Genomic DNA, 25,489 nt, shown 5'->3' with positions numbered 1-25,489 from the left:
ACCAAAAGAGTAATGTTTATGGAGATTCTCAGTCATCCAGGTCATGGTTGTCCCAAAGGTGCTTTTTTTTCAAAAGGCAACTGGACTTTGTTTTTCTTTGAAGATGTTTCGTTTTCAAACCAGTGGTCCTCTCTGTCCAGAATGTGGACTTTACTGTCTTCAAAAGAGTGACCTTTGTCTTTCAAATGCAGATGGACCGCTGAATCGTGTCCTGATGGGTTTGTTCGTCTATGTTGTGCCATGCATTTGTGAAGTGGTTGTTTTGTTTCTCCAGTGTACAGGTCTGCACATGTCTCACTGCATTGTACTGCATATATCACATTGCTCAGTTTGTGTCTGGGTGTTTTTTATCCTTGGGGTGGACAAGCTTCTGCCTTAATGTATTCTTGAAAGAGGGGCCAAAGAGGCCATCTACATTAAGATTGAACAGCCCTGACTTCCGGTTTGCCGACAGCCGTAAATGGATGCCTGGAGGACGGCTCCTGTCTTCCACGTCCAGATTCACATCGCTGGGGGGTCCTAAAAGGACCGAAGAGTCGCCCTGGATGGGTGTCCAGACAGAAGGGGCTTTTGCAGAAACACGGGGGTGCAGCAACCCCCTCGTTAGTGCCTGCATTCCCTTTGTACCAGTGGACGAAAGACTGACCATAGGAATATGGCCAGCTCCTAGGCTGCAGACAGCCGAAGTCAAATCTACCATCAGGCAACATTAAAACAGCATGGAAGAGACGAGGGTAAGATTCCTCTCTTGTACCTTAATCATCTTCCTTTCACCTAATTAAGCTGCTAAGTACTTTCCCCCCTGTGGAGAGGGAGGGGGAATTTAACCCTCCCTTCAGAAGGCGGCAAACAAACTCGGGTTTTTTTGGAAACAAAAGAACGTTTAAGAAAGAAATAACAAAAGAAAAGAACTCTTAAAGTACTTGGGGGACACTCAGTGGCTAAATTTGAAATTGCAATTCTGACTTTCTCTTTAAAAAAAAAACAAAGAAAATATTTAAGAAAATAAGATAAAGAGTAACCTTGAACATCAGATGTGAAAGCTTACAATGGAAGAGTTTCAAAAACAAATTCATGCTCTGTGGGAAATATCTTACCAAACTTATCACCTCCTTTCTACAGCTGGCGATGAAATAAGAGCTTTTGGAAAAGAATTAGAAAGCATCTCGATGAAACAAACTCAAATTCAAACTGTGACTACAACTAATATTTTACTGGGACAGAACTTAACAGAAGAAATTGAACAATTAAATACATCGGCAGAAGAATTAAACAGTCAACAAATACAGGTTTTTGAAGATGGTGATGGAGAAAATATGGAAGGAAGTTTATTTGGACCAGGACAATTGTACCAAGAGGTGAAAATAGTAAGATTTGGTGCTGTTGGCAGACTCTAATTCTTCAAAGGTGGAGACTGGGGGTCCACTTCAATATGATATACTGTAGTAATACAAGAATGCTTTGATGACCCTGAGGCAAAGAAGCGTAAAATGACATGGCAAAGGAAGAAAGCAAGAATAAGATTGAAGAAATATGAACATTTTTAAGAGGCCAAATAGATAATATTAAAATAGACAGGATGGTACTGGGATTACGAGAATGTTTTGATGAGTAGATAAAAATATTGATTAATAAAATAAAAATAAAAATAAAAAACAAAATACAAATGTATGAATATTAACATTGAAATATTGAGTTTTTCTAAATGATATGGGTTAAGATGTATATATGCTAAGAATGATAGAATGTAACTAATATATTTGGATGCAGAGACATGAAGGATGTATTGAATGTTAAAATGGAACAAATTTTGGTAAATTTTTTAATATGTGGAAACTATAAATGAGAAACAAGAATATTTTATTGTCCTCCTCTTTTCTTTTTCTTTTTTCTTTTTTCTTTCTTTTTTTCTTTTTTTTCTCCTCCTAGTGATTTGTATCTTAATGACTACTATTTTAAATATTGTATAATTGATATAGATATGGAAATGAGATAAATAAGAACTGGACTTCATTACTAGGTATTGAAGAGAATTGTATAAAGGAAAAAGAGGTTTTTTAGTAATATGAAATTGATAAATCTTAAACGTTTCAATTTCAATATCAATGTAAAATTAAAGCTAGAAAAAATAGATAAGGTGTTTGATGTTTTAAAGATGGAATGTTAAAATATGAAATATACTAAAAGATTGATGGATATATATTCAAAAAAATAAATAAAATAAACTATTAAATGATTGATGGATAGCAATAAGAAATATGTTAATTTCGATAAGAGATAGTATATATCGAAGAAAAAAGAGAGAGGAAGTATTGGTTATAAAAATGTGGAGATTTGTAATAATATGTATTTGTTTGAAATGGAACTATTGTAACTCGGACACCACGTTGCTTTTTAAAGATATCATTGTAAATATTGGAAAACTAATAAAATATTATATATATAAAAAAGATTGAACAGCCCTCTCTCAACAGAGGGGGAGGGATACGACACCACCTGTCTCCTGTTTACAACAGTCCTTTCAGCAGTTCCAAGAAGGTTCCACACCCATTTGTACTATTTAGGTGACCCTGAGAGCACAGATAAACCTCCAAGTGGCCTCAATGACTCTCAGAGAGAGTGCTAATGACCAGATGACTGCAAAGAATATAAATCCTTCCATTCTCCACCAGTCAGAACTGAAGAGAAGCTTCTTGGATGAGAAGCGAAATGTCTTCAAGGAAAAACAAAGTCCCGTTGTCTTTTGAAAAATGCACCTTTGAGACCCAAAAGAGTACAATGTGAGAGGGTAGCCAATCTTGCAGGAGATATTCCTGTATTAGTTAGTAGAAATCAATGTGAAAAATCCCAATGACTTTACTGTAATTAACCCTGTATCAAATATGGGCAAACAAGGAAATGGGAGTACCATTCAATCTCTGTGACAGATCCTGTTTCTCTCTTCCCCATCCCTCCTTTTGGCCCAACTTACCAGGATTGCAATCTGTGAGAAGTGAGCAAATTGAAAGAAGAACTTTAGAAATAGTTAATGCTGGACTCCAGTTGTCCTTTAATATATCCAGACAGATCACTCCTTGGCTGTTAATGTTGCAGTGATAGATTCTTGTTCGAAAGGTAACCTATATGAGAAAAGACAGAAACACATAAGGAATTTGTGTTTATCCTCGGCTCTGAAGCAAGAGAGTTGTAAGTATATTCTGTCTTTTCAGATAGGCCTCCAGCATTTACCTACAACAGAAATTAAATACTGAATTTGTCTAAGCATATTTACAAACAGCTTCCAATTTCTGATAAATTACTGATCTGCCATGAGACAACTTTCTATGATTTCTGGTTCTGCCATAGCTTTTGACCAAACGCTGTTCTCCCTTAATTCCAAAATACCAATAATTGCTTATTAATTACATAATTTGAAGGCTTTTCTAGTTTACAATAATAATTTTAAAAATTCTTAAATGTTACCTGAGCTGAATCAGTCAATACTGTTAAAATTTTGCTACATTTGATTTTCACTCAAAGGGATTAACATTAGTTTTATTAATGATTTCTACTACATTAATACATGTTCTCTGATCTCATAGAAAAGAACTAAAATTTCACTTTCTAATTGTCAACAGCAAGCAATATTTCATGAAGGAAAATCTTGCTCAAATTTTGTTTTTGCAATATTTTTAATGACAGTAGATTGGTTACAGAGGCTGATTTAACCTTGTAGAAACTTACTTTGTCTATCTCTATTTTCCCAATTCATGAATCTGTGCTAGTAACTTATGAATGTTACACCAACTAATGTAATTATATTTTAGGTTTTAATTTCATATATGCTAAATTCTATTCTAAAAAGTATTAGTAGTATTTCCTTTTCAACTAGCCATTATACAAGAATAAAACTGACCATTTCAATTTACAGTGAACCACTGCTATCATCTGTACAATTGTCTGCATTACATGAGAATTAAACAGCCTTAACAGGGGTGAGGAAATTTACTGCAGCATTAATCTATGCTAATTTTCTTCTCAACTTTAGGCAGAATAACTTATACAACATCTGCTTTCTAAAGACAGGTACTTTATTAAGAGGTAGAAATTAGTAATCTTTTGCTACAAGTACTGATTAGGAGAACATTTCTTGTTACATTCCTGATCCAGTGAAGAGGAATTGTCTTGGGTTGCATATAAAATATAATAATGTCTATAAATATAATAAGCTTCCTTTATTTTTTACTTTTTATTATCTTGTGGGACCACATTACTAGCTATCAAGGGCCACATGCGGTCTGTGGGCTGCGGGTTGGACTTGCCTGATTTAAACTATAGTAATACTGAAATATCTCAGGTACAATCAATGCACAATGCTGACACTTATATTGATAATAACCGGCCACCCAATTTAGTACACCAGTCGGAGCTCAGGACCTGACGCAGGTAATTCATGGACCAACCCATGAGGGAGGCCACACCCTTGACTTGGTTTTCTTATCTGGTCGGTGGTTAGATGATCTTGGTGGGGGCTCCCCAATTGTTATGCCCCTGTCATGGACCGATCATCATCTCCTGCGGCTGGTCTTCCGTTTTGCCACCCCCCACCGTGGGGTTGTTGAGCCAACTAGATGGTTCCGCCCCAGGCGCTTAATGGACCCTGAGAGGTTTCAGGCAGCGCTGGGGGCCCCACCTGCCTCCCCAGCTCACAGCTCGGCGGATGCCTTAGTGGAGGCCTGGGAAAGGGCAGCCACTGAAGCACTTGACCGGGTTGTACCCTTGCGGCCCCTGACCCGGCGCAGATCCCAATGGGCTCCATGGTTTTCTGTGGAGCTCCGGGAGATGAAGCGTCGGAGACGGGGCCTAGAGAGCGTCTGGAGGTCCACCCGATCTGAATCCGACCGATTGCGACTAAGAACCCATATTAGGTCTTATCTCGCTGCGATGAGGGTAGCGAGATCTAACTATTTCGCTGCCCTCATCGCGTCCGCAGATAATCGCCCGGCCGCCCTGTTTAGGGTGACCCGCTCCCTCCTCAACCAGGAGGTCAGTGAGGATCCCTTACAGGGGCGTGCCGAGGAATTTAGTCAACATCTGTCGGACAAAATCGCTCGGATTCGGACCGGTTTGGACTCCGACTGGGCAGTATCGGACAATCAGGACACGAGTGATCTTGTCGATGTCATCTGGGAGGAGTTCGATCCTGTGACTCCGGAGGAAGTGGACAGGATCATGGGGAGGCTGAGCTCCACCACATGTTTATTGGACCCGTGCCCTTCCTGGCTGGTTTATGCAGCCCGGGAGGGGACACGAAGCTGGTTCCAGGCGGTTATAGCTGCTTCTTTGAGTGAGGGCAGTTTTCCCGCCGCCTTGAAGGAGGCGGTGGTGAGACCTCTCCTCAAGAAGCCTACCTTGGATCCGGCTGTTTTGAATAACTTTCGTCCGGTCTCCAACCTTCGCTTCCTTGCGAAGGTTGTTGAGAGTGTGGTGGCGCATCAGCTCCCTCTGGTCCTGGATGAAGCGGATTATCTAGACCCGTACCAATCGGGCTTCAGGCCTGGGTACAGCACGGAGACGGCATTGGTCGCGCTGGTGAATGATCTCTGGAGGGCTCGGGACAGAGGATACTCCTCTGTTCTAGTCCTATTAGACCTCTCGGCGGCTTTCGATACCATCGACCATGGTATCTTGCTGCGGCGTCTCAGGGGATTGGGAGTGGGAGGCACAGTTCTTCAGTGGTTCTCCTCCTATCTCCTGGGACGTTCGCAGTCGGTGTTGACGGGGGGGCAGAGGTCGACCGCGAGGCCTCTCGCTTGTGGAGTCCCTCAGGGGTCGGTCCTCTCGCCCCTTCTGTTCAACATCTACATGAAACCGCTGGGTGAGATCATTCGTGGTTTTGGAGTTGGGTATCATCAGTATGCTGATGATACCCAACTTTTCATTTCGACCCCAAACCACCCCAGTGATGCCCTCGACGTGATGTCCCGGTGCCTGGAGGCGGTCCGGGTCTGGATGGGGAGGAACAGGCTTCGTCTCAACCCCGACAAGACGGAGTGGCTGTGCGTACCGGCATCCCGGGATATTCAGGATATCCCACCCCTCATTATGGGGGGTGAGTCATTACCTCCTGTAGATAGGGCTCGCAACTTGGGAGTCCTCCTAGATTCACAGCTCTCTTTAGAAGACCATATTGTAGCTGTAACTAGGGGGGCGTTCGCCCAGGTTCGCCTGGTGCGCCAGTTGCGGCCCTATCTAGACCGGGATGCCTTGCGCATGGTCACTCATGCGCTCGTGACCTCTCGTCTTGATTACTGCAACGCTCTCTACATGGGGCTACCCTTGAAGACCACTCGGAGGCTCCAGCTGGCACAGAATGCAGCCGCGAGAGTTGTGTCGGGGGTCTCCCGATACTCCCGTGTTACACCTTTGCTCCGCGAGCTGCATTGGTTGCCAGTTGTCTTCCGGGTGAGGTTCAAGGTGTTGGTAATGACCTACAAAGCCCTCCATGGCATGGGTCCAGAATACCTTGGGGAGCACCTGCAGCCGGCGTCAACTTCCCTCCGCCCAGTACGCTCCCACAGAGAGGGCCTCCTCAGGGTGCCGCCGGTCAAAGAATGCCGACTGGTGGCCCCCAGGGGGAGAGCGTTCTCTGTGGGTGCACCGGACTTATGGAACCATCTTCCGGTAGAGCTCCGGATGGCGCCCGACCTCCGCTCCTTCCGGCGCGACCTTAAAACCCATCTCTTTAAGGAAGCGGGCCTGGCCTGATGGGATGGGGTGGGTTTGTTATTATGACTTTAATTTTAAATTTGTACTATGGGCATTGTTTAATCATGTTTTAATAATTTTAACTTTTGTATCTGTCTTTTACGTATTGCCCTGTTAACCGCCCTGAGTCTCTTGAGAGAAGGGCGGTATATAAATTAAATAAATAAAATAAATAAATAAATAAATTATACCCATAGAGAAGCCACCAAATGGATTCGTAACTGGCTGACCAACCGCACTCAACGTGTAGTCCTCAATGGAACTGCATCTAAATGGAGGGCAGTATGCAGTGGGGTACCCCATGGCTCTGTCTTATGCCCAGTACTCTTCAAGGTCTTGGTTATGATCTTCAAGTCCTTACATGGCATGGGTCCGGGTTACCTCGGGGACCACCTGCTGCCAGCGTCAACTCCCCTCCGCCCTGTGCGTTCCCACAGAGAGGGCCTCCTCAGGGTGCCTCCAGTCAGGGAATGCCAACTGGTGGCCCCCAGGGGGAGAGCCTTCTCTGTGGGCGCTCCGGCATTATGGAACCAACTGCCGGTGGAGCTCCGGATGGCATCAGACCTCCGAACTTTCCGTCGTGGCCTGAAGACCCATTTATTTGAATTAGCTGGTCTGGCCTGACGGGGGATTATGGGTTTTAAATTGTTGTTTTAGAATTGTATTATTGTTTTTAACTGGGCATTGGTTTAATCTTTTTTAACTTTTGTATTGTTATTTATATATGCCCTGTGAACCGCCCTGAGTCCCTAGGGAGAAGGGCGGTATACAAATTAAATAAAACCTAAACCTAAAACCTAATATCTTCATCAATGATTTAGATGAAGGGATAGAAGGGGAACTCATCAAATTTGCAGATGACATCAAACTGGCAGGAATAGCCAACACTCCAGAAGATAGGTGTCGAAGCCACAGGAACCTTGTGGGGAAGTGCAATATTGGAATTCAACATTCTGGAGGCACAAGCAATAGAACACAGCCAAACTAGAGTCTTGGACTTTAAAAGAGCTAATTTCAATAAACTTAGAGAGACCATGGGAAGAATTCCATGGATGAGAATCCTAAAGGGGAAAACAACTCAAGAAGCTTGGGAAATTTTGAAAAGTGAGATAATAAAGGCCCAGTCTAGCACAATACCAACAAAGTAGAAAAACAACAGCTCTCAAAAGAAACCAGCATGGCTGCATAAAGAACTCTCTGATAAATTGAAAGATAAAAAGGACAAGTATAAGAATTGGAAAGAGGGGCACATAACTAAGTCAGAATATCAGCAAATAGCCCGTGCCTGCAAAGATGAAGTGAGGAAAGCTAAGGCTCAAAATGAACTAAGGCTTGCGACTAAAGACAAAAATAACAAAAAATGCTTCTTTCAACATATAAAAAACAAGAAAAAAATTAAGGAAATGATTGGTCCATTAGTGGGGGAAAGTGGCAAGAAGGTGACAAGCAACAGGGAGAAAGCAGAACTGTTTAACTCGTTTTTTGCATCTGTCTTTACACAAAGGGAAAAAACAGACCAACCTACCAAAACCAGTGCCATAAAAAACAGAATAGAAACGCAAGTTAAGATAGGCAAAAAAATAGTAAGTGAACACCCGTCTAGCCTAGACGAGTTCAAATCACCAGGACCAGATGGATTACACCCCAAAGTTCTCAAGGAACTGGCAGACGTGATCTCAGAACCACTGAGCTATATTTTTCATAGATCCTGGAGCACTGGGGAACTACCAGAGGACTGGAAGAGAGCTGATGTAGTTCCCATCTTCAAAAAAGGGAAAAAAAATAGATCCCGGAAACTACAGACCTATCAGCCTGACCTCAATACCTGGGAAGATTCTGGAAAAGATAAACAAACAACAAATCAGTGAACACCTTGATGCAAACAAAGTCATCACTAAAAGTCAACATGGGTTTCTCAAAAACAGATCATGCCAGACAAATCTTATTGCATTCATTGACCAAGTGACAAAATTAATGGACCAGAGGAATGCTGTAGATATAATTTACTTGGACTTCAGTAAGGCATTTGATAAAGTAGATCACAACCTACTACTTGATAAGATAGAAAAATGTGGGTTAGATAGCATCACCACCAGATGGATTCGTAGCTGGCTGACAGGCCGTACTCAGCGTGTGGTCCTCAATGGAACTGCATCTACATGGAAGGAAGTGTGTAGTGGGGTGCCCCAGGGCTCTGTTCTGGGCCCAGTGCTCTTCAATATCTTCATTAACAATTTGGATGAGGGGATAGATGGGGAACTCATCAAATTTACAGACGACACCAAGCTGGCAGGAAAAGCCAATACTCCAGAAGATAGGCTTAAAATACAGAAGGATCTGGACAGACTTGAACACTGGGCACTATCTAACAAAAAGAAATTCAATGGTGAAAAAAGTAAGGTTCTACATTTAGGCAGGAAAAATTAAATGCACAGGTATAGTTTAGGTGGTACCTTGCTCAATAGTAGTAACTGTGAGAGGGATCTCGGAGTCCTAGTAGACAATCACTTCAATATGAGCCAGCAGTGTGCTGCAGCTGCCAAAAAAGCCAACACAGTGCTAGGCTGCATTAACAGAGGGATAGAATCAAGATCACGTGAAGTACTAATACCACTTTACAATGCTTTGGTAAGGCCACACCTGGAATACTGCATCCAGTTTTGGTCACCACGATGTAAAAAAGATGTCGAGACTCTAGAAAGGGTACAGAGAAGAGCAACAAAGATGATTAGGGGGCTGGAGGCTAAAACATATAGGGAACGGTTGCTGGAATTGGGTATGTGTAGTTTAACGAAGAGAAGAGTGAGGGGTGACATTGTTAGGCATATGGTGTTAGCCTACAATGTTGGGTTGAAAATATATTAACCAAGATGTTGTGACTTTAAGATGTTAATTGGCCAATGGGTGTGTAAGTGTTCTCATGGCCATAAGAGGAAGCTAGGAACGTAGCTTCTCTCTCTCTGAATTCACTGCTCTCTACTGTTACTGTTTTTGCTCTGTTACTGTGAACTGTGTATTAACCTCTGGACCGGTAAGAAGACTTTGTATTTTGGATTACTCCTTGGACTGTTGCTATTGTGTATGACTTGGACTGTTTATTTTTGACTGTGCATTTTGGTTTTTACACCACCTCAAAAGTAAACTACTTTTTGCTTTTACAACTCAGTTTACTCGTGTTTACTGTGTGACTCTTGCTGCTCTCAGTACCCTTCCTTGTCTGTGCAACTCTTTGGTAGCACAAGGAGACCTCTGCACAACAAATTCCTTAACACTGATAGCAGTGTTCCAATATCTAAGGGGCTGCCACAAAGAAGAGGGAGTCAAGCTATTCTCCAAAGCACCTGAAAGCAGGACAAGAAGCAACGGATGGAAACTAGTCAAGGAGAGAAGCAACCTAGAACTAAGGAGAAACTTCCTGACAGTTAGAACAATTAACCAGTGGAACAACCTGCCTCCAGAGGTGGTGAATGCTCCAACATTGGAGGTTTTTAAGAAGAGACTGGACAGCCATTTGCCTGAAATGGTATAAGGTTTCCTGCCTCAGCAGGGGGTTGGACTAGATGAACTCCAAGGTCCCTTCCAACAACAACTTCTTCTTCTTCTTCTTCTTCTTCTTCTTCTTCTTCTTCTTCTTCTTCTTCTTCTTCTTCTTCTTCTTCTTCTTCTTATTCTTATTATTATTATTATTATTATTATTATTATTATTATTATTATTATTATTATTATTATTGGCTTAAGATACAGAAGGATCTTGACAGACTTGAACATAAGCCCCTTTCTAACAAAATGAAATCCAATGGTGAAAAAAGTGAGGTTCTACATTTAGGCAAGAAAAACCAAATGGACAGGTATAGTATAGGTGGTACCTGGCTCAATAGTAGTAATTATGAGAGGGATCTTGGAGTCCTAGTCGACAATCACCTAAAGATGAACTAGCAGTGTGCTGCAGCTGCCAAAAAAGCCAACACAGTCCTAGGCTGCATTAACAGAGGGACAGAATCTAGATCACCTGAAGTGCTGATATCACTTTATAATGCCTTGGTAAGGTCACACTTGGTATACTACATCCACTTTTGGTCACCACTGTCAATGCTGCAAACATTGACATGTTTTTGCACTGACAATATAAGAGACAGCCTTTTGTTTAAACTGCTTTGCTTTGAATCTTGAAGGAGAATTCAGATTCTGGCTTCCTTTCATTATTAGGATTTATTACATAAACAATGCTTGAAATTTGTTTGAAATTTATCGGAACCATGACATCATGCCAGAATCAAAATTCTTTCAAGCAACCTGCCATTGTCTCTAGCCTTGAGAGAAGTTGGCAAAGATTCAGGGGAGAATCTTTATCATGGAAAAAGAGAATCGGCTTGGAGATGGAGACTTGGAGGCTGCTGACAACTCAGAGCAGGAATTAACAGATAGCATGCTGTGGGAAGATGAATTTTTGCAGAAGTCCCATTTGGGGGCAGAATCCGAGCAGGTAGCAGAGATTAGTTGGTCGTCAGGCTGGAACAAATCCAGTGGAGACTACACAGGCTGTGAGACTGTACTGCCGGAGCCCCGAAGAGCAGAATGGTGGAGAGCTGCTAGACCATCTAGCAAGAAATTGGGACTGAAATTCTTGGAGCCTTTCCCCATTGTGAGAATCATCAACCCGGTCACAGTAAAATTGAAACTCCCCAGACTTTTGGGAAAAATTCACTCGGTGTTCCATTGTAGCTTACTGAAACCTTTTCGAGCCTCCACTTTAAGACCACCCTTAAGAAAGCACCTGGACCCCTCGTATTAGTGGGTCAGACCCATTATGAAGTGAAACATATTCTTGACTCTAGAATCTTTAAGGGAAAATTGCAGTACCTAGTACAATGGAAGGGATACCCATTGTCTGAAGCCATTTGGGTGAAATCTAGCAATGTGAAAGCTGACAGACTTATCAAAAAGTTTTATGACAAACACCCCAACAAACCAAAAGCCAGCTTCTAACTTGTATTTGTTTACATTACAGGATCTGTTCTTTTTGTAAGGGGGGCTGGATGTCAATGCTGCAAACATTGACATGTTTTTGCACTGACAATATAAGAGACAGCCTTTTGTTTAAACTCCTTCGGTTTGAATCCTGAAGGGAGGGAAATGTAAACGGCTATTTTGAGAAGATAAGAATAGAAGGAAGAACTGCCGACTATAGAAGAATGGACTTTGAAAGTTTCTAACTTGGCGGAAATGGCAAAGATTTCAGCGTATTTGAAAGACCAATCGCAACAGAGATACATTGTGGAGTGGAGGAGATGGATTGATTATATTCAGAATAAATATGGGACTAAAAAGTTTCACTTAGCATTTATTTTATTTTATTTATTTTAATTCCATTTATATCCCGCCCTTCTCCGAAGACTCAGGGCGGCTTACAAGCTTAGCAGTAGCCTTCATTCTATGTATATGCCTGCTTGTTAGGGCTTTCACACACACCCCAAGCGGCATTATTACAAAGTCAGCTTATTGCCCCCAACAATCTGGGTCCTCATTTTACCTACCTCGGAAGGATGGAAGGCTGAGTCAACCTTGAGCCTGGTGGGACTCGAACCTGCACTAATTGCAGGTAGCTGGTGTTATGTAAGGAGGCATTAGCCCACTGCTCCACCAAGGAATAAGTAGTGGATATATATGATGTATAACTAGCTTGTAGTTATTTTACTGAGAGTTAAAGTGCGATAGAATTTAATATTTTATTGTTGTTTGCATATTTTAGATTATGTTTGTTTGTATTTTTATACCCTGTATTTAGCTAAGGGAGGAGGGGAGGGTTGGGGAGGGTTGGGGAGAGGGGAGGGGGAGGGAGGGGGGTTTGTATTCAAAAATGTATTGTAAAACTTTTCAATAAAAATAAAAAAGAATAGCCGCGCACAGAAAGGGAAGTGAAACTTCATATGTAAAACTAATTGGTGAACGTGATTCATGACCTGTAATTAAGGGAGGGAGATTCTGCAGGATATGATGTGTCAAGGGGAGGAGAATTCAGATTCTGGCATCCCTCCATGAGTGCCGATGCTTCCTTTCATTATTAACATTTATTAGATAAACAATGCTTGAAATTTGTTTGAACTGTCTCATTTATCAGAACCATGACATCCACAATGTAAAGAAGATGTTGAGACTCTAGAACATGGCTTTTCAACCAGTGGTATGGGTACCACCTGTGGTACATTGGCACCTGGCAGGTGGTATGCGACCATCCTAGAAAAGTGGTAGCGGGGGAGGGGAATGAGCTGAACTGGTGGCAGTACCGCACAAGCCTAAGCGAGAGATAGCTGGAGCTGCAGGGCTGTCGGAGCTCAGCAGAAGGGCCAGGATCAGCGGCAGGCTCCAGCTGGAGCTCGGCGCTGATCCTGGCACGTCTGCTGAGCCTAGAAGAAGTGCCAATCAGCTGGAATGTTGCAGCATCCCCAGGGTCTTGTGATTTACATTCAGATGCTTGGCAACTGACTCATATTTATGATGGTCACAGTGTCCCAGGGTCATGTGAAGTGACCAAAACCTGCTGCAACCACCCAGCAGAGGGGGGGGGAAATAAAAACCAAACACCTCCCCACCCCACCCCCGCTGCCAATCCTGAACAGAAATGCTCACAACTATGAAAACCTCGTACAGGAGGAAGAGCACTGCCGGGTGGGCAGGCTGGTTTCTTGGGGGGCACTTTTTTCAGTGCCATTGTAACTTTTATTTATTTTTATTTTTTTATTTATTAAATTTTTATACCGCCTTTCTCCCGGAGGACTCAGGGCGGTGAACAGGGCATATAAATAGAAATACAAAAGTTAAAAAAAGGATTAAATAATTGCCCAATTAAAACAATCAGAATATAAAACCCATTAAAACCCTAACGTTCCCCCATCAGGCCAGGCCAGCTTGTTCGAATAAATGGGTCTTTAACCCGCGCCGGAAGGAGCGAAGATCCGGTGCCGTCTGGAGCTCAACCGGCAGTTGGTTCCATAAACTTTGAACAGTCACTAAGCGAACTGTTGTAAGTTGAGGACTACCTGTACTTCATCACTTTTTTCCTTTTTGTTTTTTTGGTCATCAAGTTTTTGACACCTTGCTAGGCGACTGGTGGTACTCGGATGTTGCCATATCCTAAAAGTGGTACAATGGGTGAAAAGGGTGAAAAGCCCTGCTCTAGAAAGAGTGCAGGGACGCGGTGGCTCAGTGGGTTAAGACACTGAGCTTGTCGATCGGAAGGTTGGCAACTTGGCGGGTCAAATCCCGAGTGCCGCGTAGCAGAGGGAGCGCCTGTTACTCGTCCCAGCTTCTGCCAACCTAGCAGTTCGAAAGCACGTCAAAATGCAAGTAGAAAAATAGGGACCACTACGGTGGGAAGTCTTTGGCGTCTAGTCATGCCTGCCACATGACCACGGAGACGTCCTCGGACAAGCACTGGCTCTTCGGCTTTGAAACGGAGATGAGCACCGGCCCCTAGAGTCGGAAACGACTAGCACGCATGTGCGGGGGAACCTTGACCTTGACCTTGAGAAAGAGTGCAGAGAAGAGCAACAAAATTGAATAGGGGACTGGAGGCTAAAACATATAAAGAAAGGTTGCTGAAATTGTGTATGTGTAGTTCATGGGTGTCAAACTCACCATGTCATGTGACGTGTCGTGATGTATTGCGATTCTTTTTGCATTGCTAGCAATGGGGTGGGCATGGCTTCAGTATGATGAAACTGGCTCGTGGGCCGGCAGTTTGACACTCCTGGTCTAGTTTAATGAAAAGAAGGACTAGGGGTGACATGAGAGCAGTGTTCCAATATATATATATATATATATATATATATATATATATATATATATATATATATAGATAGATAGATAGATAGATAGATAGATAGATAGATAGATAGATAGATAGATAGATATAGATATAGATATAGATATAGATATATAGATAGATAGATAGATAGATAGATAGATAGATAGATAGATAGATATAGATATAGATATAGATATAGATATAGATATAGATATAGATATAGATATAGATATAGATACAGTATATATATATATATATATATATATATATATATATATATATATATATATATATAGATATAGATATAGATATAGATATAGATATAGATATAGATATAGATATATAGATATATATATAGATATATATAGATATAGATATATATAGATAGATATAGATAGATATAGATAGATATAGATAGATATATATATATGTCAAATGTTAACTATTTAACTATTTAGATTACCTTGCTAGGCCCCAAACATGGGGCAAATCTTTATTTCCTGTTTTCAGCCTTATCTCAAAGGCCATCGAACAGGCTGTAGTCACACCGGACAGTTCATATATTTGTGTAAATTACTAACAAAGAATTAAGGGAGACTAAGATGCATTTCTGACTCTTTAGTCTTCATCAGTCAGTCATACCCTTCTGAGATTCGAACCTGGGCTGATTGCATATTAGGCAGTATTTTTACCTCTTGAGCCACAGGATCTCTCTCGCTCTCTGTTAGCTTTCTGCAAGGGGAGATATGAGTCAAATGTTAACTATTTACAATCAGCCCAGGTTCGAATCTCAGAAGGGTATGCTTCTTCTGCTTCTCCCAGAAGAAGGAAGCTGAAGCCTCCAGCCTGATGATGACGGATGGGATTCCGTCGAAACGTTGCACCTACACCTTTAGTTCTACGCGGGAAAAAACCTGAATGACCGAAGATCCACATATAAACACACGCGGAAACCTCAGAAAACATATATATATATATATATATATATATATATATATATATATATATATATATATATATATATATATATATATATATATATATATATAAATTGATTTTTTAACATAAACACCTTGATATTTGGTAAACAGCGTGTTGTCTGGGTTTATGTTTACAAAGTAGTCACTAACAGTTAGTTTCTATATTCCAAAGTTCACATAATAGCATTGCTTGATTTTCTCTTCTTCCAATAATATACTCTTTGCAACCTTAAATTAATACAATTCTTATTAATTTGATAGGTAACAATTAAATATAAAGATTTTTCTAAAATTTCTACCAATAATAATCACATCAATATCATGCTTCTTTTCTATCTGGTCATCTTGGTTGCCTCGTCATAAATCCTGTTTACAATTGTTATTTAAATTTATTTTCCCTATAATGTTCAAAACATTTCTACTGGTTAAAATTTTCCCAGAGTTAATTACCTTAAAATATTTAAATCTATTTTCATGTCTTAAAAATAAGTAAGAAAAAGACACAAAAGAAAAACATAGAAAAAGAAAACACATGCGGAAAAAAAAGAAAAAACGGGAGAAAAACAGTAAGAAAATAATATACTACTTAATAAAAAAAATATTGGAATGCGCAGAGATGGACAGATTAACTATGAGATTGAAAGATAAAGAAGACACAGAATATTACCAAATCTGGGATTCATTTTACAAATGGCTAGAGGAAAGAACTAAGGTTTAGTTCTTTAGTTCATATCAAAAAACAAAATAAAAAAGAGAAAAGAAAAAATACTGTCTTACTTGGGGGGGATTCATCCCTCTTAAAGTAAAATCTTTCTATTTCTTCAGCCATATTGAAACAAGTGTTTAATTTTTAAATATTCCTTCTGATACACCCCATCATCTAATTCCTCAATTCTCATTTTAGCCCTTTTTCTTTTGCCAAGCATCTTTCCCAATCAATATATTACGTTGAATCAAAGAGTCTTTCCATAACCTTGTAAATGTTGTTGTAGATATAGTAGGCAAATCAAACATCATGTCTTTGTAAAAAGATTTTGCCCCTTCATATTCATTGAAGATTTCTCTCATCATTCCTTGTCTCCCCATTTCTTGTGGTACTCCCAACAGCTCAGCAATCCATCTTGTCAAATCTTTTTCCTTATCCTCAAATTTACTTTGTGGGCTTTTTTTTTCTGGGCTGTATATTTAGGGCAGTATTTTCATCCACCACTAGATGTCAGCACCAGTCCATCTTTCAATTTTCTGTATCTCCCCCCCCCCCCAGCAGTAAACATAATTCGCCACTTCCATTTAGAGGAAGTCCCACCCCCCTTCTCACTTCCGGAGGATTTTTACTTCTGGGGTTTTTTTTCCTTAGGAAATCAGTCAGGTAGAAGAGAGAAAATCAATATTCTTACCCAGTTCACTCACACTGTTTACAATCACGCTTAGTTTAGTGCTTTTTGGCTTCAGCTGCATGTAGCTTGGGCTAGAGTCACGAATGACGCTAGCTTTTCTTCTGTCGGTTTTTGGAGAGCTTTCCCCAGATGTCCAGATCGACCACCATCTCCCCAGGATCGGCGGGGCTTCTGTCCTTCCTTGCCACCTCTCTGGGGTGGCTTTGGGCCCATTTAGGGTCCCCAAACAGAGAGAAATCAGCTGTAGGGCTCGGATCATCTTGATCCCTTGCCTGTAGCACTAGCTGTGCAGAACCAGAAGCCGCAGTGTTCCAATATTTAAGGGGCTGCCACAAAGAAGAGGGAGTCAACCTATTCTCCAAAGCACCTGAAGGCAGGACAAGAAGCAACGGATGGAAACTAACCAAAGAGAGAAGCAACCTAGAACTAAGGAGAAATTTCCTGACAGTTAGAACAATTGATCAGTGGAACAACTTGCCTCCAGAAGTTGTGAATGCTCCAACACTGGAAGTTTTTAAGAAGAGATTGGACAACCATTTGTCTGAAATGGCTTCCTGCCTGAGCAGGGGGTTGGACAAGAAGACCTCAAAGGTCTCTTCCAGCTCTATTATTCTGTATTTTGTTTACTTTCACATTGGTAGTTCTCATTATTCATCTTGTGGAACTGCATTTACATTATGGCAGCTGTTGTAATATGAGTTAAATATGTATAAATCCTGATAACAGTCTCCCAATATTTTGAAGGGCTGTCACGGGGAAGAGGATGTGGCTGTATTCTCTAGCATGTCCAAGATGGCGGACGTGCTTGGCTGAGCTCCGCGAGCTCCAGCTGCTTGGCGTCCCACAGGAGTCCCACAGAGGTGCTTTGTGCCCTCTATGTTGGTGGGTTAGGATTGGCAGACAGAGGGCTGTTGGTTTGCTGTTTTCGGTAGCGGCAGCGGCGGCGTTTTTGGCGGTGGCAGTGTTTTCGGCGACGGCTGCCTTTTCGACAGCGGCAGCAGCGGCGGTGGCGCAGTCCTCCGTAAGTTCCGTGAGTCCCGGCGATCTTTGGAGGGGCCTCGGCTGAGCCCGGTGAAGCCTAGGAGAGCCTGGTGGGACCGAAGGAGCCCGGAAGAGCTGCGCTCTGTGAGGCACCCATCAGCAGGTTATTGGTGCCGATGGAGCTCGGCGGAGCCTGGAAGAGCCTGGAAGGCCCGGAGGAGCCGCGCTCTGGAAGGCGCCGATCAGCTGATATTCGGAGCCTATGGAGCTGCAGCTTGGAACAGCGCTTGGAATGGTGGAGTGGCGGAGGAATTGCGGTGGCGTCTGGAGCGGCTGGTGTGGAGGTGAGCTGGAGTGCTGCGGCTGCTCAGACGTGGAGACCTGCGGCCCAGTGGTGGAGTGCGGACGGTTCGTGTCTAGGATGGTTGGGCGGCACAGACCATCTTTACGTCGCTCATGCTCCGAAAGGCCAGCTAGACCGAGTTTGCGGCCTAGCGGAAGATCTGCGGGGATCTTGGTTTCCTCCCCTGTTTGCCTACTTATCGCCTGACCCTCTCCTTCCACGGAGAAGAACATCTGCAGCCGGGATATTTTGCTATTTTATGATTCATCAGGCTTTTATGCCTTGGACGAATAGCTGCTTAATTCTTTTGTCTGCCGTGCCCCCAAGGGATTCAGAAGGACCCGGGTATAAAGTCACGGTGAGAGAGTGGCTTAGACTTAACATTTGCTACCCCCCCTAGAGGTGAGAGATCTATGGGGTATGCCTTACCCTGGGCGTGTGTTCCAGGCCGCTCCCCGGATCAGAGCTACGACCGTCGTGAGAGGACGGTGGTTGACCTGTTCTGGAGGTTCACCCAGCTTGAGTGGCAGTGGAGCTGGGTCGGCGGTCTGGATACCCACTCTCCTTCTAACTTTAGACCCTCCTGATTAATTATGGGATCGCCTTTTGCTGGACTTGCTTGGACAATCATGACTCGCCTTTGCTATACCTGCACGGACTTGTTCGCCCTCAGGGGTGCCCCCCCTTCCTGGGTGCGACCCGCCTTTTTCTCCACTTCTCCTCTTGATGAAGGGCCCAATTGTTGGGACCCTGAGAGATGGTTGGGCAGGGACAGGAGCCTCCGGTATAAACTTGATAAGAGGCCCCTGGTTAATTTTTTAGCTAATTTTTTTGTGGGGTTAGGGAGGGGGGAGGGATTACAGGTTTGGCTGGAAACTGGGGGGTGTCCACCAACTGTTGTTCAGGCCAGGTCCGGGATTGATCACGTCGGGAGGGAGCTAGGGCTGGTTGCCTCCGGGGCCCCGGAACGGGGTGTGGGATTACCTATTCCCACGACGTTAGGGAATGGCAGCAGGTGTATGAACAGAGGGCCGTATCAACATCCGGGAGTGCGTCCCCACTATCTTCAAGCAGTGATGTGCTCCGACCCTCTGGTTTCGGCCCGTGGTTCCGGGAGCGAGGATGAGCAGCCACCTGAGCTCAGGCTTGTGTATTTCAATGTCAGGTCCGTAGTTAATAAGGCTCCTCTCATCCGGGATTTGGTTGAGGGAGAGCATGAGGACCTGGCTTGCATTACGGAGACCTGGTTGGGCTCAGAGGGTGGTGTCCCTCTGGTCGATCTCTGCCCACCAGGTTTCCAGGTGCTGCACCGGCCTCGGGCTCAGGGTAGGGGCGGGGGAGTGGCGGTACTTGTGAGGGAGACCCTTTGCCCGCGGGAGGCCACCGTTGTCCAAATAGCCGGGTGTGAGTCCCTCCTCTTGAGATGTGGCCCTAGGGCTCAGTTGGGCTTGCTGCTGGTGTACCTTTTGCCTAGTCGCGCAGCAGTAGCCCTGTCTGAGCTTCTCAACATCCTCTCGGGGTTGGTGATTGAGTTCCCTAAATTTATGATTTCGGGTGACTTTAATCTACCATCCCTGGGAGGATCATCTGAGTCAGCTCAGGAGTTCATGGCTTCCATGACGGCCATGGACCTGATGCAAGTAATTCAGGGCCCGACTCACGTGGGGGGCCACACGCTCAATTTGGTTTTTCTATCTGGATGGTGGTTAGATGATCTGGGTGGGGGTTCTCCAATTGTTATGCCCCTGTCATGGACCGATCATCATCTCCTGCGGTTGGTCTTCCGTTTTGCCACTCCCTGTCGTGGGGTTGTTGAACCAATGAGATGGTTCCGTCCTAGGCGCTTAATGGACCCTGAGAGGTTCCAGGCAGCGCTGGGGTCCCCACCTGCCTCCTTTGCTCACAGCTCGGCCTATGCCCTTGTGGAAGCCTGGGAACAGGCGGCCACGGAGGCACTTGACTGAGTTGTACCCATGCGGCCCCTGACCCGGTGCAGATCCCAGTGGGCTCCATGGTTTTCCACGGAGCTCCGGGAAATGAAACGTCGGAGACGGGGCCTAGAGAGCTGTTGGAGATCCAGCCGGTCTGAATCTGACCGATCGCGACTAAGGTCCTTTACTAGGTCTTATCTCGCGGCGATGAGGATGGCAAGGTCTAAATACTTTGCTACCCTCATCGCGTCCGCAGATAACCACCCAGCCGCTCGGTTTAGGGTGACCCGCTCCCTCCTTAATCAGGAGGTGAGGGAGGAGCCCTTGCAGGGCCATGCTGAGGAGTTTAACCAACATCTTTCGGACAAAATCGCTCGGATCCGGTCCGGTTTGGAGTTCGACTGCGCAGAGTCTGACGATGAGGACATGGGCGGTCTTGTTGATATTATCTGGGAGGAGTTCGATCCTGTGACCCTCGATGATGTGGACAGGATCATGGGGAAGCTGAGCTCCACCACGTGTTTATTGGACCCGTGCCCTTCCTGGCTGGTTTATGCGGCTCGGGATGGGACACGAGGCTGGATCCAGGCAGTGATAACTGCTTCCTTGAGTGAGGGTAGTTTTCCTGCTGCCTTGAAGGAGGCGGTGGTGAGACCTCTCCTCAAGAAGCCTGCCTTGGATCCAGCTGTATTAAACAACTTTCGTCCGGTCTCCAACCTTCGCTTTCTTGCAAAGGTTGTTGAGAGCGTGGTGGCGCACCAGCTCCCGTTGTTCCTGGAGGAAGCTGATTATCTGGACCCGTACCAATTGGGTTTCAGGCCCGGGCACAGCACGGAGACGGCATTGGTCGCTCTGGTGAATGATCTCTGGCGGGCTCAGGACAGGGGCTGTTCCTCTGTCCTAGTCCTATTAGACCTCTCAGCGGCTTTTGATACCATCGACCATGGTATCTTGCTGCAGCGTCTCAGGGGGTTGGGAGTGGGAGGCACTGTTCTTCAGTGGTTCTCCTCCTACCTTCTGGGACATTCGCAGTCGGTGTTGGCAGGGGGGCAGAGGTTGACCTCGAGGCCTCTCGTTTGTGGAGTTCCTCATGGGTCGGTCCTCTCGCCTCTCTTGTTCAACATCTATATGAAGCCGCTGGGTGAGATCATTCGTGGTTTTGGGGTTGGGTATCATCAATATGCTGATGATACCCAGCTTTTCATCTCCACCCCAAACCACCCCAGTGATGCCCTCGATGTGATGTCCCATTGCCTGGAGGCGGTTCGGGTCTGCATGGGGAGGAACAGGCTTCAGCTCAACCCTGACAAGACTGAGTGGCTGTGGGTGCCGGCATATCGGGAAATTCAGATTATTCCATCTCTAACCATGGGGGATGAGATATTACCCCCCGTAGATAGGGCTTGCAACTTGGGTGTCCTCCTAGACTCACAACTCTCTTTGGAAGATCATATAGGAGCTGTGACTAGGGGGGCCTTCGCCCAGGTTCACCTGGTACGCCAGTTGTGGCCCTATCTGGACCGGGATGCCTTGCGCACAGTCACTCATGCGCTCGTGACCTCCCATTTGGACTACTGCAAAGCTCTCTACATGGGGCTGCCCTCGAGGACTACTCGGAGGCTTCAGCTGGTGCAGAATGCAGCCGCGCGAGTGGGGGTGGGGGTTTCCCAATACTCCCATGTAACACCTCTACTCCGCTAGCTGCATTGGCTTCCGGTTGCCCTCCGGGTAAGATTCAAGGTGCTGGTAATGACCTATAAAGCCCTAAATGGCATGGGTCCGGATTACCTACGGGAGCACCTGCTGCCGGCATCGAATTCCCTTCGTCCAGTGTGCTCCCACAGAGAGGGCCTCCTTAGGGTGCCGTTGGTCAAAGAGTGTCGACTGGCGGCCCCCAGGGGGAGGGCGTTCTCTGTGGGCGCGCCAGACCTTTGGAACCGTTTACCAGTGGAGCTCCGGATGGCTCCCGACCTTTGCTCCTTCCGACGTGACCTAAAAACATACTTATTTGAACAAGCCAGCCTGGTCTGATGGGTTTGGGGTTTTTTAATATTAACTGTATTAATTTTATTGGAATTGGGCTGTATTATTTAATTCTTTTTTAACTTTTGTATGTTGTATTTTTACTATATTTGCCCTGTACACCGCCCTGAGTCCTTTGGGAGAAGGGCGGTATAGAAATTAAAGTATTATTATTATTATTATTATTATTATTATTATTATTATTATTATTATTATTATTATTATTATTATTATTATTATATTGCCCAAGGGTAGGTCAAGAACTAGTGGGTGGAAGCGTTACAGAAGGGAATTTAAACTCAAAATAAGGAGAAATTTCCCGGGCATGACAGCTATTAAGCAGGGGGACAGTCTGCCTCCTGGAATCATGGGTGCTTGATTACTGGAGACTTTCAAGCAAAGGTTGGACAGCCCCTTATCTGGCGGAGGTACAAAAACTATCCATATGGTGTAGTAACAACAACTTGCACCTAAACAATGGCAAGACGAAAGAGATGGTGTTAGACTTCCAGAGAAAAAAGGAGGAACCTGCCCCACTTTACATCGGGGAGGACTGTGTAGAGAGAGTTTCCTCCTTTAAATTTCTGGGAGTCTACCTCTGTGAAGATCTGACCTGGAAAGTTAACACAACCCAGGTGGCTAGAAAGGCCCAACAGAGGCTTCACTTGCTTAGGGTCTTGCGGAAGAACAGGGTAGAACAACGGCTAATGACCCTCTTTTACCAGTCTACTATAGAGAGCGTCCTCTCGTATGGTATTGTGGTTTGGTATGCTGGTCTGACAGCCACGGACAGGAAAGTATTACAGAGGGTAGTGAGCACAGCACAAGACATTGTGGGCTGTTCCCTGACACCACTGGATGACAGCGCCAGGGCTCGTTGCCTTGGAAGAGTGAGGAAGATTCTCAGGGATGACTCACATCCTGGACAGTATCTCTTTACTGTCCTACCATCCGGTAGGAGATATAGGAATATAACCAGCCGTACCAACAGGCTGAAAAATAGCTTTTATCCATGGGCTGTTAGGCTTTTAAATGGGACATAATCTCTGTGAACCTATGCAGAATTGACTTGGGAGGCCGGTGTGTGGTGTAGTTGGTTCACATGGTGTGGTAGGATGGAGGGTTTGTTGTCACTGTGTGTTGGGGGGAGAGAGCACGGTGGGAGGCTCAGCTAATCTCAATGTACACTTGTTGTACTTTGACAATAAAGGTTGATTATTATTATTATTATTATTATTATTATTATTATTATTATTATTATTATTATTATTATTATTATTATTATTATTTTGTGAGTTTTCCTGCTCTGGCTAGGTGGTTGGACTGGCATACCTCCAAGGTCCCTTCCAACTCTATGATTCCATGACGATCTTTATGGCTACCCATGTGCTTCAGTCATTGCCTGTTGTACCTACCCATGTGGTAGGGAGCTACAGTACATTTGTAGAAAGGAAAAAAATACTAAATACTAAGGTGAATGAAATTATACTGAATACTATATAAAATGTTAATATGTTGTATAGAGTGATATATTAGCAGGAAATGAGAACATGTGATGCATTTCTTACCTTTGGAGGCTTGAAGGGATATTCTGGTGTAAATGTGATGTCAAGGAAGAAAACACCACCCTCATATACTGAACCTGGAGGTCCTAAAATTGTCGATCTCCATTCATAAATGTTATCACCCTTGGGGCCAGCACTGTAAATTAAACAAGGAAACAAAAAAATGACAGTGATTAGCTTCAATAAGACTTCAATGTTTATGAAAAGTAACTCAATTCCTGTAAACATAGTCATTATAAAATTAACACTGTAAGACAGGGACAGACAACTAGCAGCTTATACGGATTGTATCTCACAGAAGGCTGCCATCTGTGGTGATGCTGAAGGTAAAAAATGAGAATGCTGGTCTTCCCAGTGCACTTTAAAGCAAAGCAGAGGGATAAATATTTCAGTTTTAAACCAACAGGCTCTGGAAGAGTGAAGTGGAAATTAAAAAAAAAAGTGTAGTTTACTGAGGAATCTTGCAATCATCCATTCTTGCACACACGCACACAAACACAGAACACAGAACATAGAAAGAAGCTTGTGTAATAGTTAAAACCACACAAATATGATTCCAGAAACATTTCCTTGTCTTTTTATACTAACCTCCCTGTAATGTTTCCCTCAAACTTCAGAATGTCTAGTTTTGACCTATAAACCATTTATTCATAACTATCTTTTCCTCTATATGGAAAATCTTTCTTAACAGAAACCCACTCTGACCCCAAAGAGCAAATGAAAGGTTACTGTGAATTTACTACAGTATTTGTGTTTTTATTGTTTTAATGTCTTTTAAATTGTTTAAAATGCCCAGAGTCACTTGGTTGAGTTGGGCAGCTATAGAAATGGAATGAAAAAGAAAGAAAGAAAGAAAGAAAAAAATAAATCTGCCTGGCTCCTGTATACATATAGAAGAAAAATTGGGTCAGGGAAGATAAAGACGAGAAAAATAATGTCCCAGACCAGAGTTTATTTATCAAATTTATATGTCTACCCACCTAGCCAACGGAACTCTGGGCAGTGCACAAAGTAAACACAACAAAATAAAAACATCCAATCCATCAAAAGGAAAAAAAACCAAGACAAAGTTCATGGACCAAGTTCAGCATTAGTCCTGTACTAGTGTTATAAAGGTGGGTTTAACGCTAATGTGTTTTGCTGTGGTATTATATTCTAAACTTTATCAGTGAAGATCATCAATAATAGAACACAATGTCTTCAAAGGAGTCATGGAACTGGAAATAATTACATTTATTTGTGAATCTGCAAGAAAAAAAGATCTATGTCGAACTCAAGAGGCAAAAGTACATCAAAATTAATTTTGGGGGAGGGAGGGAAGAAACCTCTTCAAAATCCATCTGCCATTGCTTAAATGGAGTATTAGTTGCAAGTATTGGTAACGTCTGAAACAGAAAGAGCATCTTTGGTAAAACATTCATCTTAATTACAGAAATTCTTCCCATTAATGATAATTGCAGTTTATCCCATTTCAATAAGTCCTTTTTAATATCATTCCAAAGAAGTACACAGTTATTTTTAAACAGTTTTGTGTTTGTATTTTCCAATATAACCCCCTGGTATTTCACCTTTTTCTCAACCTTAAAGCCAGACTTTTTAGTCAATATGTCACTGTCCTGAGAGGTTATATTCTTAATAAGCATTGTTGTTCTCTATTTATTTTAAAACCTGCTAAAACCCCAAACTCATTTAATTTCCTCATCAAATATTCTATATTAT

The 25,489-nt window shown here is 43.5% G+C and overlaps 1 long non-coding RNA gene across 1 annotated transcript in view; it reads right to left on the bottom strand.

Moving 5' to 3' along the window:
- LOC310648206 overlaps positions 1-23,905 on the bottom strand; it is a 29,389-nt gene extending 5,484 nt beyond the window's left edge. Inside the window, exons 1-2 of the long non-coding RNA XR_014494034.1 lie at positions 23,774-23,905; positions 2,972-3,119 (exon numbers count right to left, since the gene is read on the bottom strand). This is a non-coding gene — a long non-coding RNA (uncharacterized lncRNA). The remainder of the gene's footprint in view (positions 1-2,971; positions 3,120-23,773) is intronic.
- Positions 23,906-25,489: the final 1,584 nt, after the last annotated feature.

The sequence above is a fragment of the Vipera ursinii genome, assembly GCF_947247035.1.
Source record: "Vipera ursinii genome assembly, chromosome: W".
In the NCBI taxonomy this organism is placed as follows: Eukaryota; Metazoa; Chordata; class Lepidosauria; order Squamata; family Viperidae; genus Vipera; species Vipera ursinii.
The sequence above is the reverse complement of the archived record's forward strand: the minus strand, read 5'-3'. Positions and strand labels throughout refer to the sequence as shown.